Source organism: Palaemon carinicauda, chromosome 23 (genome assembly GCF_036898095.1).
Source record: "Palaemon carinicauda isolate YSFRI2023 chromosome 23, ASM3689809v2, whole genome shotgun sequence".
NCBI lineage: Eukaryota > Metazoa > Arthropoda > Malacostraca > Decapoda > Palaemonidae > Palaemon > Palaemon carinicauda.
In genome coordinates, this window is record NC_090747.1 from 33,977,071 (window position 1) to 33,992,987 (window position 15,917).

A 15,917-nucleotide genomic window follows, 5' to 3' on the forward strand; every position below is an offset into this window, starting at 1 on the left:
CGTGAGAAAAACCTGTTTTTTTTTTACGCTCGGGGTCGCAAACGACCCACCGTACCTATCCAGGGTTAATAGGTCTCAATCCAGATGGCTGCCACACCCAAACAAATCCAATTCTGTTCCACTATTCCAATGCAAAGTGTTCTTCTCCAAGGGACACAGCATACTAGAAGAGGTCTGATCAGTTTTTACTGCATTTGTTCACCTGACAAAAAAAAAGTACATGTGAATCTTTGTCAAGGAATAATGCATAATAGAACAAGTGTGATTTCTTCCCTCTGCTGATTTCTTCTTGTAGATTATTCCCTTTATATCTGGAGAGCCATAGTCCTCTTTGCATTGATTCCTTCTCTCAACGGGTCTTAATCCAGATGGCTGTCACACCCAAGCAAAGGCACATCTGTTCCACTATTCCAGTACAAAGGGTTCTTCTACAAGGGATACAGCATACTAGAAGAGGTCTGACCTGTTTTTTCTGCATTTGTTCACATGACAAAGAAACAGTACAGGTGAATCTTTGTCAAGGAATAATGCATACAAGAACAAGTTTGACTTCTTCCCTCTGCTGGTTGCTTCTTGTAGATTATTCCCTTTAAGTCTGGAAAGCCGTAATCCTCTTGGCATTGATTCCCTGTTTCTTAATGGGTCTTAATCCAGATGGCTGACACACCCAAACAAAGGCATATCTGTTCCACTATTCCAGCACAAAGGTTTCTTCTCCAAGGGACACAGCATACTACAAGAGGTCTGAACGGTTTTTTCTGCATTTGTTCACCTGACAAAGAAACAGTACAGGTGAACCTTTGTCAAGGAATAATGCATACTAGAACAAGTGTGACTTCTTCCCTCTTCTGAATCCATCTTGTAGATTATTCCCTTTAGGTCTGGAAAGCCGTAATCCTCTTGGCATTGATTCCCTGTCTCTTAATGGGCCTTAATCCAGATGGCTGTCACACCCAAGCAAAGGCACATCTGTTCCACTATTCCAGTACAAAGGTTTTCTCTCCAAGGGACACAGCATACTAGAAGAGGTCAGACCAGTTTTTTCTGCATTTGTTCACCAGACAAAGAAACAGTACAGGTGAATCTTTGTCAAGGAATAATGCATACTAGAACAAGTGTGACTTCTTCCTTCTGCTGATAGCTTCTTGTAGATTATTCCCTTTCGTCTGGAAAGCCGTAATCCTATTGGCATTGATTCCCTGTTTATCAATGGGTCTTAATCCAGATGGCTATCACACCCAAGCAAAGGCACATCTGTTCCACTATTCCAGTACCAAGGTTTCTTCTCAAGGGTACACAGCATACTAGAAGAGGTCTGACCTGTTTTTCCTGCATTTGTTCACCTGACAAAGAAACAGTACAGGTGAATCTTTGTCAAGGAATAATGCATTCTAGAACAAGTGTGACTTCTTCCCTTTTCTAAATCTATCTTGTAGATTATTTCCTTTAGGTCTGGAAAGCCGTAATCCTCTTAGCATTGATTCCCTGTCTCTTAATAGGTCTCAATCCAGATGGTTGCCACACCCAAACAAATCCACTTCTGTTCCACTATTCCAATGCAAAGGGCTCTTCTCCAAGGGACACAGCATACTAGAAGAGGTCAGACCAGTTTTTTCTGCATTTGTTCACCTGACAAAAAAACAGTACATGTGAATCTTTGTCAAGGAATAATGCATAATAGAACAAGTGTGATTTCTTCCCTCTGCTGATTGCTTCTTGTAGATTATTCCCTTTAGATCTGGAAAGCCATAGTCCTCTATGCATTGATTCCCTCTCTCAACGGGTCTTAATCCAGATGGCTGTCACACCCAAGCAAAGGCACATCTGTTCCACTATTCCAGTACAAATGGTTCTTCTACAAGGGACACAGCATACTAGAAGAGGTCACACCTGTTTTTTCTGCATTTGTTCACATGACAAAGAAACAGTACAGGTGAATCTTTGTCAAGGAATAATGCATACAAGAACAAGTTTGACTTCTTCCCTCTGCTGATTGCTTCTTGTAGATTATTCCCTTTAAGTCTGGAAAGCCGTAATCCTCTTGGCATTGATTCCCTGTCTCTTAATGGGTCTTAATCCAGATGGCTGCCACACCCAAACAAAGGAACACATCTGTTCCACTATTCCAGCACAAAGGTTTCTTCTCCAAGGGACACAGCATACTACAAGAGGTCTGAACGGTTTTTTCTGCATTTGTTCACATGACAAAGAAACAGTACAGGTGAATCTTTATCAAGGAATAATGCATACTAGAACAAGTGTGACTTCTTCCCTCTGCTGATTGCTTCTTGTAGATTATTCCCTTTAGGTCTGGAAAGCCGTAATCCTCTTGGCATTGATTCCCTGTCTCTTAATAGGTCTTAATCCAGATGGCTGTCACACCCAAGCAAAGACACATCTGTTCCACTATTCCAGTACAAAGGTTTCCTCTCCAAGGGACACAGCATACTAGAAGAGGTCACACATGTTTTTTTCTGCATTTGTTCACCTGACAAAGAAACAGTACAGGTGAATCTTTGTCAAGGAATAATGCATACTAGAACAAGTGTGACTTCTTCCCTCTGCTGATTGCTTCTTGTAGATTATTCCCTTTAAGTCTGGAAAGCCGTAATCCTCTTGGCATTGATTCCCTGTCTCTTAATGGGTCTTAATCCAGATGGCTGCCACACCCAAGCAAAGGCACATCTGTTCCACTATTCCAGTACAAAGGGTTCTTCTACAAGGGACACAGCATACTAGAAGAGGTCAGACCTGTTTTTTCTGCATTTGTTCACCAGACAAAAAAACAGTACATGTGAATCTTTGTCAATGAATAATGCATAATAGAACAAGTGTGATTTCTTCCCTCTGCTGATTGCTTCTTGTAGATTATTCCCTTTAGATCTGGAAAGCCGTAGTCCTCTTTGCATTGATTCCCTCTCTCAACGTGTCTTAATCCAGATGGCTGTCACACCCAAGCACAGGCACATCTGTTCCACTATTCCAGTACAAAGGGTTCTTCTACAAGGGACACAGCATACTAGAAGAGGTCAGACCTGTTTTTTCTGCATTTGTTCACATGACAAAAAAACAGTACAGGTGAATCTTTGTCAAGGAATAATGCATACAAGAACAAGTTTGACTTCTTCCCTCTGCTGATTGCTTCTTGTAGATTATTCCCTTTAAGTCTGGAAAGCCGTAATCCTCTTGGCATTGATTCACTGTGTCTTAATGGGTCTTAATCCAGATGGCTGCCACACCCAAACAAAGGCACATCTGATCCACTATTCCAGCACAAAGGTTTCTTCTCCAAGGGACACAGCATACTACAAGAGGTCTGAACGGTTTTTTCTGCATTTGTTCACCTGGCAAAGAAACAGTACAGGTGAATCTTTATCAAGGAATAATGCATACTAGAACTAGTGTGACTTCTTCCCTCTGCTGATTGCTTCTTGTAGATTATTCCCTTTAGGTCTGGAAAGCCGTAATCCTCTTGGCATTGATTCCCTGTCTCTTAATGGGTCTTAATCCAGATGGCTGTCACACCTAAGCTAAGGCACATCTGTTCCACTATTCCAGTACAAAGGTTTCCTCTCCAAGGGACACAGCATACTAGAAGAGGTCAGACCAGTTTTTTCTGCATTTGTTCACATGACAAAGAAACAGTACAGGTGAATCTTTGTCAAGGAATAATGCATACTAGAACAAGTGTGACTTCTTCCCTCTGCTGATTGCTTCTTGTAGATTATTCCCTTTAGGTCTGGAAAGCCATAATCCTCTTGGAATTGATTCCCTGTCTCTAAATGGGTCTTAATCCAGATGGCTGCCACACCCAAACAATGGCACATCTGTTCCACTATTCCAGCACAAAGGTTTCTTCTCCAGGGGACACAGCATACTAGAAGAGGTCAGACCTGTTTTTTCTGCATTTGTTCACCTGACAAAGAAACAGTACAGATGATTCTTTGTCAAGGAATAATGCATACTAGAACAAGTGTGACTTCTTCTCTCTGCTGATTGCTTCTTGTAGATTATTCCCTTCAGGTCTGGAAAGCCGTATTCCTCTTAGCATTGATTCCCTGTCTCTTAATATGTCTCAATCCTGATGGTTGCCACACCCAAACAAATCCACTTCTATTCCACTATTCCAATGCAAAGGGTTCTTCTCCAAGGGACACAGCATACTAGAAGAGGTCAGACCTGTTTTTTCTGCATTTGTTCACCTGACAAGGAAACAGTACAGGTAAATCTTTGTCAAGGAATAATGCATACAAAAACAAGTGTGACTTCTTACCTCTGCTGATTGCTTCTTGTAGATTATTCCCTTTAGGGCTGGAAAGCCGAAATCCTCTTGGCATTGATTCCCTGTCTCTTATTGGGTCTTAATCCAGATGGTTGCCACACCCAAACAAATCCACTTCTGTTCCACTATTCCAGTACAAAGGTTTCTTCTCCAGGGGACACAGCATACTAGAAGAGGTCAGACCTGTTTTTTTCTCCATTTGTTCACCTGACAAAAAAACAGTACATGTGAATCTTTGTCAAGGAATAATGCATAATAGAACAAGTGTGAATTCTTCCCTCTGCTGATTGATTCTTGTAGATTATTCCCTTTAGATCTGGAGAGCCATAGTCCTCTTTGCATTGATTCCCTCTCTCAACGGTTCTTAATCCAGATGGCTGTCACACCCAAGCAAAGGCACATCTGTTCCACTATTCCAGTACAAAGGGATCTTCTACAAGGGACACAGCATACTAGAAGAGGTCAGACCTGTTTTTTCTGCATTTGTTCACATGACAAAGAAACAGTACAGGTGAATCTTTGTCAAGGAATAATGCATACAAGAACAAGTTTGACTTCTTCCCTCTGCTGATTGCTTCTTGTAGATTATTCCCTTTAAGACTGGAAAGCCGTAATCCTCTTGGCATTGATTCCCTGTCTCTTAATGGGTCTTAATCCAGATGGCTGCCACACCCAAACAAAGGCACATCTGTTCCACTATTCCAGCACAAAGGTTTCTTCTCCAAGGGACACAGCATACTACAAGAGGTCTGAACGGTTTTTTTCTGCATTTGTTCACCTGACAAAGAAACAGTACAGGTGAATCTTTGTCAAGGAATAATGCATACTAGAACAAGTGTGACTTCTTCCCTCTGCTGATTGCTTCTTGTAGATTATTCCCTTTAGATCTGGAAAGCCTTAGTCCTCTTTGCATTGATTCCCTCTCTCAACGGGTCTTAATCCAGATGGCTGTCACACCCAAGCAAAGGCACATCTGTTCCACTATTCCAGTACAAAGGGTTCTTCTACAAGGGACACAGCATACTAGAAGAGGTCAGACCTGTTTTTTCTACATTTGTTCACATGACAAAGAAACAGTACAGGTGAATCTTTGTCAAGGAATAATGCATACAAGAACAAGTTTGACTTCTTCCCTCTGCTGATTGCTTCTTGTAGATTATTCCCTTTAAGTCTGGAAAGCCGTAATCCTCTTGGCATTGATTCCCTATCTCTTAATGGGTCTTAATCCAGATGGCTGCCACACCCAAACAAAGGAACACATCTGTTCCACTATTCCAGCACAAAGGTTTCTTCTCCAAGGGACACAGCATACTACAAGAGGTCTGAACGGTTTTTTCTGCATTTGTTCACATGACAAAGAAACAGTACAGGTGAATCTTTATCAAGGAATAACGCATACTAGGACAAATGTGACTTCTTCCCTCTGCTGATTGCTTCTTGTAGATTATTCCCTTTAGGTCTGGAAAGCCGTAATCCTCTTGGCATTGATTCCCTGTCTCTTAATGGGTCTTAATCCAGATGGCTGCCACACCCAAACAAAGGAACACATCTGTTCCACTATTCCAGCACAAAGGTTTCTTCTCCAAGGGACACAGCATACTACAAGAGGTCTGAACGGTTTTTTTCTGCATTTGTTCACCTGACAAAGAAACAGTACAGGTGAATCTTTGTCAAGGAATAATGCATACTAGAACAAGTGTGACTTCTTCCCTCTGCTGATTGCTGCTTGTAGATTATTCCCTTTAGATCTGGAAAGCCATAGTCCTCTTTGCATTGATTCCCTCTCTCAACGGGTCTTAATCCAGATGGCTGTCACACCCAAGCAAAGGCACATCTGTTCCACTATTCCAGTACAAAGGGTTCTTCTACAAGGGACACAGCATACTAGAAGAGGTCAGACCTGTTTTTTCTACATTTGTTCACATGACAAAGAAACAGTACAGGTGAATCTTTGTCAAGGAATAATGCATACAAGAACAAGTTTGACTTCTTCCCTCTGCTGATTGCTTCTTGTAGATTATTCCCTTTAAGTCTGGAAAGCCGTAATCCTCTTGGCATTGATTCCCTGTCTCTTAATGGGTCTTAATCCAGATGGCTGCCACACCCAAACAAAGGAACACATCTGTTCCACTATTCCAGCACAAAGGTTTCTTCTCCAAGGGACACAGCATACTACAAGAGGTCTGAACGGTTTTTTCTGCATTTGTTCACATGACAAAGAAACAGTACAGGTGAATCTTTATCAAGGAATAATGCATACTAGAACAAGTGTGACTTCTTCCCTCTGCTGATTGCTTCTTGTAGATTATTCCCTTTAGGTCTGGAAAGCCGTAATCCTCTTGGCATTGATTCCCTGTCTCTTAATAGGTCTTAATCCAGATGGCTGTCACACCCAAGCAAAGACACATCTGTTCCACTATTCCAGTACAAAGGTTTCCTCTCCAAGGGACACAGCATACTAGAAGAGGTCACACATGTTTTTTTCTGCATTTGTTCACCTGACAAAGAAACAGTACAGGTGAATCTTTTCAAGGAATAATGCATACTAGAACAAGTGTGACTTCTTCCCTCTGCTGATTGCTTCTTGTAGATTATTCCCTTTAAGTCTGGAAAGCCGTAATCCTCTTGGCATTGATTCCCTGTCTCTTAATGGGTCTTAATCCAGATGGCTGCCACACCCAAGCAAAGGCACATCTGTTTCACTATTCCAGTACAAAGGGTTCTTCTACAAGGGACACAGCATACTAGAAGAGGTCAGACCTGTTTTTTCTGCATTTGTTCACCAGACAAAAAAACAGTACATGTGAATCTTTGTCAATGAATAATGCATAATAGAACAAGTGTGATTTCTTCCCTCTGCTGATTGCTTCTTGTAGATTATTCCCTTTAGATCTGGAAAGCCGTAGTCCTCTTTGCATTGATTCCCTCTCTCAACGTGTCTTAATCCAGATGGCTGTCACACCCAAGCACAGGCACATCTGTTCCACTATTCCAGTACAAAGGGTTCTTCTACAAGGGACACAGCATACTAGAAGAGGTCAGACCTGTTTTTTCTGCATTTGTTCACATGACAAAAAAACAGTACAGGTGAATCTTTGTCAAGGAATAATGCATACAAGAACAAGTTTGACTTCTTCCCTCTGCTGATTGCTTCTTGTAGATTATTCCCTTTAAGTCTGGAAAGCCGTAATCCTCTTGGCATTGATTCACTGTGTCTTAATGGGTCTTAATCCAGATGGCTGCCACACCCAAACAAAGGCACATCTGATCCACTATTCCAGCACAAAGGTTTCTTCTCCAAGGGACACAGCATACTACAAGAGGTCTGAACGGTTTTTTCTGCATTTGTTCACCTGGCAAAGAAACAGTACAGGTGAATCTTTATCAAGGAATAATGCATACTAGAACTAGTGTGACTTCTTCCCTCTGCTGATTGCTTCTTGTAGATTATTCCCTTTAGGTCTGGAAAGCCGTAATCCTCTTGGCATTGATTCCCTGTCTCTTAATGGGTCTTAATCCAGATGGCTGTCACACCCAAGCTAAGGCACATCTGTTCCACTATTCCAGTACAAAGGTTTCCTCTCCAAGGGACACAGCATACTAGAAGAGGTCAGACCAGTTTTTTCTGCATTTGTTCACATGACAAAGAAACAGTACAGGTGAATCTTTGTCAAGGAATAATGCATACTAGAACAAGTGTGACTTCTTCCCTCTGCTGATTGCTTCTTGTAGATTATTCCCTTTAGGTCTGGAAAGCCATAATCCTCTTGGAATTGATTCCCTGTCTCTTAATGGGTCTTAATCCAGATGGCTGCCACACCCAAACAAAGGCACATCTGTTCCACTATTCCAGCACAAAGGTTTCTTCTCCGGGGGACACAGCATACTAGAAGAGGTCAGACCTGTTTTTTCTGCATTTGTTCACCTGACAAAGAAACAGTACAGATGATTCTTTGTCAAGGAATAATGCATACTAGAACAAGTGTGACTTCTTCTCTCTGCTGATTGCTTCTTGTAGATTATTCCCTTCAGGTCTGGAAAGCCGTAATCCTTTTAGCATTGATTCCCTGTCTCTTATTAGGTCTCAATCCTGATGGTTGCCACACCCAAACAAATCCACTTCTATTCCACTATTCCAATGCAAAGGGTTCTTCTCCAAAGGACACAGCATACTAGAAGAGGTCAGACCTGTTTTTTCTGCATTTGTTCACCTGACAAGGAAACAGTACAGGTAAATCTTTGTCAAGGAATAATGCATACAAAAACAAGTGTGACTTCTTACCTCTGCTGATTGCTTCTTGTAGATTATTCCCTTTAGGGCTGGAAAGCCGAAATCCTCTTGGCATTGATTCCCTGTCTCTTATTGGGTCTTAATCCAGATGGTTGCCACACCCAAACAAATCCACTTCTGTTCCACTATTCCAGTACAAAGGTTTCTTCTCCAGGGGACACAGCATACTAGAAGAGGTCAGACCTGTTTTTTTCTCCATTTGTTCACCTGACAAAAAAACAGTACATGTGAATCTTTGTCAAGGAATAATGCATAATAGAACAAGTGTGAATTCTTCCCTCTGCTGATTGCTTCTTGTAGATTATTCCCTTTAGATCTGGAGAGCCATAGTCCTCTTTGCATTGATTCCCTCTCTCAACGGTTCTTAATCCAGATGGCTGTCACACCCAAGCAAAGGCACATCTGTTCCACTATTCCAGTACAAAGGGATCTTCTACAAGGGACACAGCATACTAGAAGAGGTCAGACCTGTTTTTTCTGCATTTGTTCACATGACAAAGAAACAGTACAGGTGAATCTTTGTCAAGGAATAATGCATACAAGAACAAGTTTGACTTCTTCCCTCTGCTGATTGCTTCTTGTAGATTATTCCCTTTAAGTCTGGAAAGCCGTAATCCTCTTGGCATTGATTCCCTGTCTCTTAATGGGTCTTAACCCTGGATAGGTACGGTCCTCGGACACCCCTTTAAGGGTATACTCGGACGCAAACGACCCCGACGCCAAAAAAAATTCTTGAAAAATCAGTTTTTGCAGTAACATCCTTTTTTCTTTTGCCAAAAAAAACTTCAATGAATGCTTGAAACAACTGTAAAGATAAATACTACTCATCTGCAGAAAAACTATTTATTATAAATATTTTAAAAAATTAAGTAGAAAAAAAAAAAGACCTGACATAAAAATTCATAAAAAAAAAGTTTATACATATATACACAAATCCTTTTAGGAATTGATTCTTGAATGTTTAGGACACATCTTGATGTATTTTGGATGAAGTCAGACCCATGGAGGTGAAGATCTGAAATGAGAAAAAAAGGGTAACTTTTTTTGGCCAAAAAAAATTGTCCAAATTTCATGAATTTTTTTGGGTACCCAAATGAAATAGGAAGTGGCTAATTTTTTTAGGGAATAAACATATGTTATCCTAAAATAGAAATATGTAAAAAAATCTTCATTATTTTGTAAATTACATTTATATCAGGGGCCATATCTAAAGGTAATTTTTTGAGTACTTGAAAATTTCGTAAAAAAATACATATATTTAATATATAATATGATATTTATGCAGGTAAAAATATACCAAAATATCACAAATTCTATAGGGAACAAGAATATATATAGATAGGGCAGCTTACGCTTCAGATATGTCCACAAAATGGCCGCCAACCACACTGACTCAGACTCCCTAATCTGCCACTTGAAATGTAGGAAGGGTATGTCAATTTCAAGGTGTTATTTACTAATCTAATTATTATTGGATATGCATAAAAATTGTATGGTGGGTTGCTGGATAATTGTCGATTATTTTACGACTATAAAATTAAAATTCTGACCCAAAAAATTTTTTTTGAAGGGAAATAAAATCGAAAAAAAAAATGTAAAACAATATTTTAGCTAAAAAAATTTGATGATATTCAATCAAAAAAAAAGTAAACAAAATTTTCCGACATATAAACATCTAGAGGAATCATTACTCTGTGATAGTTCCTTAGTACGTAGTAATTTTGAAAGAATTGGGAAAAAACGAAAAAATGGCAACCACCGGAAAATCGAACACATACCTATATATACGCCATATCTGGCTAAAAAAAAGATAGGCATGGGTAGCCAGATCATCTAGAAACACTTTCCAACACTATAAAAATATAAGTTTTGCGACACTACTTGCCAATTCCTTACGGTAACATGACTAAGCAAAAAAATGCAAAACAAATAAAAAGGGGCACTCGTGGAAAAATGGCCATTCTAATATACGGCATTTCAGAAAAAAAAAATTTCAGCCACGTGCTAGGCAAACCATCAAGGCATATTTTCCGACAAATAAACATATAAATGAAATATTACTCTGTGATAGTTCCTTAGTACGTAGTAATTTTGAAAGAAATGGGAAAAAACGAAAAAATGGCAATCACAGGAAAATCGAACACATACTTATATATACGCCATATCTGGCTAAAAAAAAAATAGGCATGGGTAGCCAGATCATCTAGAAACACTTTCCAACACTATAAAAATATAAGTTTTGCGACACTACTTGCCAATTCCTTACGGTAACATGACTAAGCAAAAAAATGCAAAACTAATAAAAAGGGGCACTCGCGGAAAAATGCCCAACATTCTAATATACGGCATCTCAGATAAAAAAAAAAAGACATGCACGTGTTAGCCCAACCATCAAGGCACACTTTCTAACACATAAACATGAAAAAAAAATCAATAATATACGGCAATTCCTTACTACGTAGTAAATTTTTACAAATATTGAAAAAAAACAGAAATTGGCAACCGCAGTTAAATACCCAATATACCAATAACTACGTCGTATCTGACAAAAACAAAATCACGCATGGGTAGCCAGATCATCTAGACACACTTTCCAACATTAAAAAAGCAAAAGTTTTACGACACTATTTCGCAATATCTTACGGAAAAATGACTTGGCAAAAAAATAAAAAAAAATTAAAAAGGGACACTCGCGGTAAAATGCCCGACATTCTAATATACGACATCTCAGATAAAAAAAAGACATGCACGTGTTAGCCCAACCATCAAGGCACACTTTCTAACACATAAACATGAAAAAAAAATGAATAATATACGGCAATTCCTTACTACGTAGTAATTTTTACAAATATTGAAAAAAAAAACAGAAATTGGTAACCGCAGTTAAATACCCAATATACCAATAACTACGTCGTATCTGACAAAAACAAAGTCATGCATGGGTAGCCAGATCATCTAGACACACTTTCCAACACTAAACAAGCAAAAGTTTTACGACACTATTTGGCAATATCTTACGGAAAAATGACTTGGCAAAAAAATGAAAAAAAATGAAAAAGGGGCACTCGCGGTAAAATGGTCCTCGTGGTGATGAACGACATTTTAACTAAAAAAAAAAAATGCACATGGTAGCCAAACAATCCACCAAGACTTTCCACAACTGATAACCTATACAAGTTGCACCATTCTACGACAATTTCATAATACGTAATAACTTTGATAATTATGAAAACTACCTCAGAAGGGTAAACTCAGACGCGAACGACCCCGACGCGTCTCAGAAATCGGGGAAGGAGTACAGCTACAGCAATGCACATCTGGACACTACTAGAGCGTGTAGGGGAGACACCTCCTGCAGGTCGATCACCCACAAATTCAGTCACAGGGGTGAGTCACGTGAGAAAAACCTGTTTTTTTTTGACGCTCGGGGTCGCAAACGACCCACCGTACCTATCCAGGGTTAATCCAGATGGCTGCCACACCCAAACAAAGGCACATCTGTTCCACTATTCCAGCACAAAGGTTTCTTCTCCAAGGGACACAGCATACTACAAGAGGTCTGAACGGTTTTTTTCTGCATTTGTTCACCTGACAAAGAAACAGTACAGGTGAATCTTTGTCAAGGAATAATGCATACTAGAACAAGTGTGACTTCTTCCCTCTGCTGATTGCTTCTTGTAGATTATTCCCTTTAGATCTGGAAAGCCTTAGTCCTCTTTGCATTGATTCCCTCTCTCAACGGGTCTTAATCCAGATGGCTGTCACACCCAAGCAAAGGCACATCTGTTCTACTATTCCAGTACAAAGGGTTCTTCTACAAGGGACACAGCATACTAGAAGAGGTCAGACCTGTTTTTTCTACATTTGTTCACATGACAAAGAAACAGTACAGGTGAATCTTTGTCAAGGAATAATGCATACAAGAACAAGTTTGACTTCTTCCCTCTGCTGATTGCTTCTTGTAGATTATTCCCTTTAAGTCTGGAAAGCCGTAATCCTCTTGGCATTGATTCCCTATCTCTTAATGGGTCTTAATCCAGATGGCTGCCACACCCAAACAAAGGAACACATCTGTTCCACTATTCCAGCACAAAGGTTTCTTCTCCAAGGGACACAGCATACTACAAGAGGTCTGAACGGTTTTTTCTGCATTTGTTCACATGACAAAGAAACAGTACAGGTGAATCTTTATCAAGGAATAATGCATACTAGGACAAATGTGACTTCTTCCCTCTGCTGATTGCTTCTTGTAGATTATTCCCTTTAGGTCTGGAAAGCCGTAATCCTCTTGGCATTGATTCCCTGTCTCTTAATGGGTCTTAATCCAGATGGCTGTCACACCCAAGCAAAGGCACATCTGTTCCACTATTCCAGTACAAAGGTTTCCTCTCCAAGGGACACAGCATACTAGAAGAGGTCACACATGTTTTTTCTGTATTTGTTCACCTGACAAAGAAACAGTACAGGTGAATCTTTGTCAAGGAATAATGCATACTAGAACAAGTGTGACTTCTTCCCTCTGCTGATTGCTTCTTGTAGATTATTCCCTTTAGGTCTGGAAAGCCGTAATCCTCTTGGCATTGATTCCCTGTCTCTTAATGGGTCTTAATCCAGATGGCTGCCACACCCAAGCAAAGGCACATCTGTTCCACTATTCCAGTACAAATGGTTCTTCTACAAGGGACACAGCATACTAGAAGAGGTCAGACCTGTTTTTTCTGCATTTGTTCACCAGACAAAAAAACAGTACATGTGAATCTTTGTCAAGGAATAATGCATAATAGAACAAGTGTGATTTCTTCCCTCTGCTGATTGCTTCTTGTAGATTATTCCCTTTAGATCTGGAAAGCCATAGTCCTCTTTGCATTGATTCCCTCTCTCAACGGGTCCTAATCCAGATGGCTGTCACACCCAAGCAAAGGCACATCTGTTCCACTATTCCAGTACAAAGGGTTCTTCTACAAGAGACACAGCATACTAGAAGAGGTCAGACCTGTTTTTTCTGCATTTGTTCACATGACAAAGAAACAGTACAGGTGAATCTTTGTCAAGGAATAATGCATACAAGAACAAGTTTGACTTCTTCCCTCTGCTGATTGCTTCTTGTAGATTATTCCCTTTAAGTCTGGAAAGCCGTAATCCTCTTGGCATTGATTCCCTGTGTCTTAATGGGTCTTAATCCAGATGGCTGCCACACCCAAACAAAGGCACATCTGTTCCACTATTCCAGCACAAAGGTTTCTTCTCCAAGGGACACAGCATACTACAAGAGGTCTGAACGGTTTTTTCTGCATTTGTTCACCTGACAAAGAAACAGTACAGATGAATCTTTATCAAGGAATAATGCATACTAGAACAAGTGTGACTTCTTCCCTCTGCTGATTGCTTCATGTAAATTGTTCCCTTTAGGTCTGGAAAGCCGTAATCCTCTTGGCATTGATTCCCTGTCTCTTAATGGGTCTTAATCCAGATGGCTGTCACACCCAAGCAAAGGCACATCTGTTCCACTATTCCAGTACAAAGGTTTCCTCTCCAAGGGACACAGCATACTAGAAGAGGTCACACATTTTTTTTTTCTGCATTTGTTCACCTGACAAAGAAACAGTACAGGTGAATCTTTGTCAAGGAATAATGCATACTAGAACAAGTGTGACTTCTTCCCTCTGCTGATTGCTTCTTGTAGATTATTCCCTTTAGGTCTGGAAAGCCGTAATCCTCTTGGCATTGATTCCCTGTCTCTTAATGGGTCTTAATCCAGATGGCTGCCACACCCAAACAAAGGCACATCTGTTCCACTATTCCAGCACAAAGGTTTCTTCTCCAGGGGACACAGCATACTAGAAGAGGTCAGACCTGTTTTTTCTGCATTTTTTCACCTGACAAAGAAACAGTACAGGTGAATCTTTGTCAAGGAATATTGCATACTAGAACAAGTGTGACTTCTTCCCTCTGCTGATTGCTTCTTGTAGATTATTCCCTTTAGGTCTGGAAAGCCGTAATCCTCTTGGCATTGATTCCCTGTCTCTTAATGGGTCTTAATCCAGATGGCTGTCACACCCAAGCTAAGGCAAATCTGTTCCACTATTCCAGTACAAAGGTTTCCTCTCCAAGGGACACAGCATACTACAAGAGGTCTGAACGGTTTTTTCTGCATTTGTTCACCTGACAAAGAAACAGTACAGGTGAATCTTTGTCAAGGAATAATGCATACTAGAACAAGTGTGACTTCTTCCCTCTTCTGAATCCATCTTGCAGATTATTCCCTTTGGTTCTGAAAGGCTGGAAACCACTCGGTATCGATTCTCTGTCTTTCAATGTCTCTCACATAAAAACTTATTTCTTTACAAAAGTAAATCTAAACTATCTTCTCCAAATTTCAACCGAAACGTAAAAAATATTAATAACTTTTTTTTCTTTTTTCTTTTTTTCTTCTATGTTTAGAACACTAAACACTCACTACGACTTTCACTACTCTAAACACTTATTCTTTCGATACACAGGATGTTTTTATGCTCTCGTATATTGCCCGTATTATATCAACACCCTTATAGATTAAGAATGGTGTAATATCTTTATGCAGAAGGGTGATAACTCCAAACTTGAGAAGTATATCCCTCAATATTGTTTGACAATTATTTGTCAACCAATGATAGGGGCGCACTTGGTTAGGGCCGTAGTATTCTCTCACTGTCTGCCATAGCTGTAGAGGAGACACATTTCGTATAACGGTTTCTGCCACAGGATCATATACCCCAGGTTCGTGGTCATAGGTTCTATATATGGGAGCTAAATATATTTCATCATTCAGTTTTTTATCAAGCCCTTCGAAGTAACGCTTCTTGGTGCCCCAGTCAAAGACCAAACGCATATGCGACACATTTAAACGTTGAAGGGCTGATATATGTAATTTTGGATTCTTGAGATATTTGCTTTGTAGGAAGACTCTACAGTCTCCTGGTACCGTGTCAGTCTCCTCCCCGATTAGCCCCTGCAAGTAGGATTCCACCTCGGGTGGTTGCTGCTGCCAATCGCGGTTTATTAAATAAAGGTCCTTAAATCCATATGTTTCCAAAAACAAATGTGCTCCTGTTAGACAAAGTTTCGGTATATTAAAGATATTATTCCCCGCTCCCTGATGCTTACGAATAGTGCGAATAGTGGCGTTCCAACACATGTAACCTGGAATTAACCATATTGATCTCATGACAAATGTGCCCATGTATAATATTAAATGACTTAATACAGAATTGTCAGAACAATTTATCAGGAAATTGAATATTTCCTTACCTTGCACCAGCTGTACGCTCTTCTCCTCCTCCTCCTCCTCTTCCTTTTCTTCCTCCT